Source organism: Zingiber officinale, chromosome 2A, assembly GCF_018446385.1.
Source record: "Zingiber officinale cultivar Zhangliang chromosome 2A, Zo_v1.1, whole genome shotgun sequence".
In the NCBI taxonomy this organism is placed as follows: domain Eukaryota; kingdom Viridiplantae; phylum Streptophyta; class Magnoliopsida; order Zingiberales; family Zingiberaceae; genus Zingiber; species Zingiber officinale.
In genome coordinates, this window is record NC_055988.1 from 24,934,821 (window position 1) to 24,941,643 (window position 6,823).

The following is a 6,823-nucleotide window of genomic DNA, read 5'->3' on the forward strand; positions in this document are numbered from 1 at the left end:
CTTTTAAAAACTTTTTCTTTTCTTAAAAAAATTGTTATTATATTTCTCTTTTTCATCTCGCACTGTTAATCCCAATACGAGAGTCTTGGAAACCTTCTTTTGTTAATTTTCTTGTGTAAGAATGTTGATGTCATATCAAGAAGGGCAAAGCATCCACGACCCTCCACCGAATGCTCAAGTCTACTTCAATTGTTGGAAGCGAGGAATGGAATCTTTCTTAGGAAGTGAGAGTTTAGACAATTGGATGACATTGAAACAATCTTCTCAAAACTCAGAAGTAAATACAAAGCTAACGAATATATTAATTAGTGTGTTGCCTAACAAAATTGTGTGTCTACTAGAAAATTATAAGAATGCATTCGAATTGTCGACCAAATTGATCAAGCTTAACGAGACACCGTTGAGGCTAGAAGATCAAGGAAAAAGTGAGTTAGCACCTAAGTCTGGATCCAAAGAGTTATCATTAGTGTCAGACTCAGAAGAGCAAGACCAAATCTACTTCACCACACTAATGACTGTGAAGGTGGCTGATGGATTTGAACTTGAGTCAGAACAAGAGTTCGAATCTGAATCCGAGATGGCAATAATCAAGGCGGAGAATCCCAACAAGGGTTCAAAAGGTAACATTGTAAATACAAAATCTAAAGATCACATAATATGTTTTAAATGCAGTGAAAGAGAGCACTACAAAAACAAATGTCTTACTTATAAGAGTAGATCCACACAATCGGAAGCAAAGGAGAAATCGATGCCTAGAGTCTAGAAAAGGAAGGATTATATTGAATGTTTCAAGTGCAAAAGAATGCAACATTACAAATTTCAATACCCAGAGTGAAGACCCAAAGACTTAAAGGGAGCAATTTAGGTAAACCAACTTAAATTTGATAAAAATTTGCATTCTTTAGATTTTTCATACTTAGATTATATTGAAGAGGTAGAAATGCATGAATATTCTGAATTAATATTATTTAATAAAAATAATTTAATTAATAAAATTTAACTAATTCAAATGTAACTAAACTTCATCAAATTAACCCAAACTAAATAACAAAGGAAATATTTTTTCTAAATTTAAAAACTCAAATTTAAAGTTTAAAAAATTAGAAAAGCAAAAAATCTAGGTTACAAATCAAAATCCAATCTAAAACAAAACTTCAAACTCCACAAACCTAATTATAATCACATACCCTTTAACTATGAAACTAAATAATAATAATAATAATAATAATAATAATAATAATATGACTTGTTTGAATTGATTGACTTGTCATGATTATACATACTTTAAATTACCTTTTATATACCATGTCATGCATTTCATCCTTAGTTTTAATTGGTAACTTAGAATAGTTAGTTATAAAAGGTTTACCAAATTCTAACAACTGTAACACCCATAGGGTACTTAGCAAGATCTTAGATATTTTTATCATGAATAAAAATAAATAGGCCTTATATGTAAAATTTTAAAAACAATAAAATAAGAAAACCAAAAAGAGATGGCCAATGTTTGAACCTTGGATCTCTTACTAGATACATGTATGTGTTAACCAATAGACCAAGAGTAATTATTGTTAGAAAGGAGAGGGAAATAATAGTTAAGAGTAAGAAAAGAGCTTCTTTCATTTAGAAGGAGAAGTTAGAGTTGCCTTCTTTCTCTCAAAAGAAAAGAGGACTCTTGCTTTCTCTTTTCATTAAGGGAGAAGTAAAGGAAAAGAGGAGGAAAAACCCATTTTTCCTTCCTCTTCTCAATTGGAATAAAAGGAGAAATGAAGGAAAATATTCATTTTTCTCCCTTCCTCCATCCCTCCTCCTCCTCACCGTGACCAAGAGCTCTTCCCCTCACCATTGCCGAACCCAAGCAAAGGAAAACTTCCCTCTAGGAAAGCTCCACAAATCAAGGTTACTTCCCTAAGGAAATCAAGCGAAAGATGTGAGTATCCCCTCACTGCAGTACAAGTAGTTTCGATTTGTGTTGTATGAAAACACTTTTGAAATCTTATGAAATTCCTTGAAAGTTTTTGACAAGATAGATTGGTAGTCACTTAGGATTTACAAGTTACAAGTTATGCTTTATGTTGTAGAAAAAAAAAATATATTCACCTCATCTTGAAGTTTCGTCCAAGACAAAAAGGGAAGATCTAGAGCAAAGTTTCTTTTGGTATCATGCTTATCCATGCTCTTATATGATGTAGGATCTTTCATGTGTTGATAGTTTAAGTTTTAAGACCGTATATGTCAATAAAAGAATTAGAAACCCTAATCTAATGGTTCGGCCAAGATGAATCATAGAGTTTAGGGCAAGGTTTTGAGAAAAAAATATGTTGTTATGCTCCTTCATGATATATGAAATTTTTATATGTTGATAGCTTAGGTTTTATGCTTCATGTGATAACAAAAATGATGGAAACCTTAGTGTAAAGTTTTGGCCAAGACATGATACCAAGCTTAGGGTCAAAATTTGAAACCCAATCATGCTTATTTATGCTTGTTCATGAGGTATGATATCTTGTATATGGTAAGGTTAAAGCATTATGTTACATGTTGCATTAGAAAAATTTTAAACCCTAAATATAGGTTCGGCCAAGAGGGAATTCCAAACCTAGGGTAGAGTTTTGCAACCCAATCATGCTTAATTATGCTTGTTCATGAGGTATGATATCTTGTATATGGTGATGTTAAAGCATTATGTTACATGTTGCATTAGAAAAATTTTAAACCCTAAATATAGGTTCGGCCAAGAGGGAATGCCAAACCTAGGGTAGAGTTTTGAAACCCAATCATGCTTATTTATGCTTGTTCATGAAGTATGATATCTTATATATGGTAAGGTTAAAGTATTATGTTACATGTTGCATTAGAAAACCTAAAACCCTAAATGAAGGTCTCGGCCAAGAGGGAATGCCAAACCTAGGGTAGAGTTTTGAAACCCAATCATGCTTATTTATGCTTGTTCATGAGGTATGATATCTTGTATATGGTAAGGTTAAAGCATTATGTTACATGTTGCATTAGAAAACCTAAAACCCTAAATGAAGGTCTCGGCCAAGAAGGAATGCCAAGCCTAGGGTAAAGTTTTGAAACCTAATCATGATCTTTTATGGTTAGATAAGTTTTATGCTACATGTTACACAAATGGAACCTAGAACTTCACTTTAGGGTTCGGCCAAGCAAGTGTAGAGACTTAGAGCCATGTCTTGCAAACTAACCATGCTTGTTTATGCCCATTTATGATATATGGTTATTTATCTATAGGTGGCTTTAGTTTCATGCTTCTTATAGTGGAAAAAAAATGGGAAACCCAATTAGTAGGGTTTCGGCCAAGATGGATAAATGGGTCTAGAGTGAATCTAACCAAGCATGCTTATGTTTTCTCATGATGTATGGTCTTTGATAAGTGATTAGTTTTAGTTCCATGTTCATGATATGATATGTTATGCCTTATGTTATGAGATAAGCTATGTTCCATGATATGATATGTTATGCTCATGATATGATATGCTATGCTCATGATATGATATGCTATGTTCATGATACGACATGTTATGTCTTATGTTATGAGATAAGCTATGTTCCATGATATGATATGCTATACTCATGATATGATATGCTATGCTTATGATATGATATGCCATGCTCATGATATGATATGCTATGCTTATGATATGATATTCTATGCTCATGATATGATATGCTATGCTTCATGATATGATATGCCATGCTTAGTGTTATGAAGATCACATGATATGTTTTATGTTATGATACGAACATGTTATGTTTCATGATATATGTATGAAAGGCTTATGTAAGAAGAAAAGCCTAAGAGTTGCTTCCCTTAAGTTGGGATCAAGAGCACTCTTCATGGTTTGGCAAAGAGATGCTTCCCTTAAGATGAGATCAAGAGCTCTCTTCATGATATGACAAGAAATTATGACATGTATGATAAGATATGATATGCATGATGACATGATATGTATGACATGATATTTTATTTTATATGGCTTGTACCAAGGGTGGGCTCCATAAGCGCCCCGAGGTCGATGGTCTATGAAACGGGCCTCGTAAAAAGGGATGGGCTCCTTAGTACGCCCCTAGGTCGACGGACTATGAACGGACCTAGATCCCTAGTAGGTTCGGGGCTAGCTACCATGTCTTAGGGATTGCGCGCATTTATGTATATATGTGGTACAAGCCGGGCCCTCATGATGATTATGTTATATTCAAGTATGTATTAAGATATGTTTTAAAAGAGACATGATGCATATGTGCATTCCATGATACATGTTTTGAAAATATACATCTTGCATTTACATGCATATGTTTTATGAATTATTGGTTATGCATTATTATGAACAAGTATGAGTTATGATACATGCTTACAGGATATGATATGTTCCCATGATATGTACTCACATGCTATGCCATGCTATGTTATGCTTCATATATGACAAACTATGTTCTATGATATGATTCTCCATGCTATGTTATGCTATGCTATGTTTCACATGCTATGTGGTATTACGTGCCTTATGTTTTATGAGTAGGAAATGAGCTCATTAAGCCCTTGGGCTTATAGTTTTACGTTTCCTTGTACTGCAGATAAGGGCAAGAAATGGATGAACTAAGGGGAGCAACAGGAAAGGCGATGATGATGTGTGTGGAAGTGGCATGGTGGATAGATCAAATTAAGTTTAAATTTATATTGACTAAATTGTGCATGTGAACTAAGTTTGGACCCTATGTTTATGATGATGGTTGAGCTAGTATGTTATGCTCTCATGATAGTTTGCCATGTTAGACTTATTATGATTTGGTAAAAAGTTTAATAAGTGATGATTCACATGCCATGTTTAAGACAATCAAATGCATATGATAAAATTTTTAAGTATGTCTTCCGCTGCCATGAGTTCATATGCATTAGTATGTTAGGTGAATGTAAGTAACCCCGTCCCTCTAAGGGTAGTCAGAGTATCCTTGGAAGGGCGGGCGTCACAACAACATAGCATCGGAATGGATTGGGATGATAGTACACAAAAAAAAAACTTTGTCGAAGGTATGTCTAAGCCAAATCATATGTATTCTACCTAGTGCACACGATCTAGTGGATCTTGCCGAAGCTACCTCAATCAAGCATGAGCTAGTTAGACTAAAACCTAGTATTAAGTTCTTTGGGCAGGACTATTTTGAGAAGTATTTAGAAAGTGGTCCATCGTTGATACACAAGAAGGTCATATGCCTCGTCACTGACTGAAAACTTAGGGGTTGCTTGTTTGGGGGGTTTGGAATGGAAATAGAATGAAACTTGTACTTGGTTTGGGGAAATGAAGGTGGGACCCACGGATTCATTCCTCTAAATAGAGGAATGGGCCATTCCTGAGTAATATGAGGGGTATGGGTATTATTCCCATTTCATTAATATTTACAATCATTCCCATATCCTTTCTCATTCCCTTACCCGAACCAAGCACCCCCTTACTTTTAGGAAGTTTGTTTGATTAACCCAAAGATAAGTTTGAATCTAACATTGGTTAAACAACCTTTTTCATAAATTTTTAACAACTCAAATCAATTAAAAGAATATAAACTTTAATCAAACAATCACATTGTTTAATTAAATCTAAAACTGAACCTTAATTCAAAATTCATTTAAAAGTTAATTTATAATTGATGAATCAATAAATAAAATAATAAACTAAATTACAATTAAAATAAATAAAATTTATTCGAAATTAATAAATAAAATTTTTCAATACATTAAACAAAGTAAACCTAATTTAAGTTAATAAACTAAAATTAATTATAACTTAATAAAAACTTAAATTAAAATTAAATGAAAACTTATTTAAAAACTTAGCAAAAATTAAAAACTTAAAATTAATTAAAACATTAATTAAAACTTAACTAAAATTAAAACATAAGATTTAACTTAATACACGTAATTAATCCTTAATAAATCTCAACTTGAAATCTTAAGTTTAATTAAGTAATAAAGTACTTTAACCTTAAATAAAATTGAATTAATAATAATAATCATTAATCTAAAAATCAACTTAATCAACTTTAAATTTTCCTTGATTAATTAGTTAATTATCTTTAGCAATTAACCTTAAAAACTAAACATAAATTAATAAATTAATAAACAATATTATTTTAATTAATTCACAAAATAATAATAATAATAATAATATTATTATTATTATTAATATTAATTTAAAATAATCGGAATTCAACTAAAATTTAAACTTAATTTTAACTCAATTTAAATTATAACAAACTCAAAATCAATAAAGTCATCTTACACAACTATAGGATTACCATATTTGAAAATTTAGAATGAGTGAGATGCTAATAAAAGTAAATTAAAAATATTTTTAAAAAGACTTTTGAAAACTTATAAATCTATTTTATTAAATATATTTTCAAGATTTTGATTGATGATTGATTGAGTATAATATATAAAAATTATTATTGATTACCACCTAAGTCTTTAGATTTTTAAGTCAATCATGATCCCTAGACACATATAGGAATACCTTCCTTGTGGGTAGAAAAGATATCCAAATAAGTGTCTGGTTAAGGGGGGGAGACTCTATTGAAAGACATATTTTTAAAAAGAGATTCAAAATGAAATATTTTTAAAAATTTATCTTCAAAAAGGATTTAAAAAGTTTTGAGTTCAAAAAATTTTCTTTTAAAAATACATTTTCAATATTCTTTTAAAATATCTTCAAATCATACTTTAGAAAATATTTTTAAAAAGTTATATTTTAAAAATTTCTTTGAGAAAATTAATTTTTTTACTTTGAAAAAACTCTTTTAAGAGATG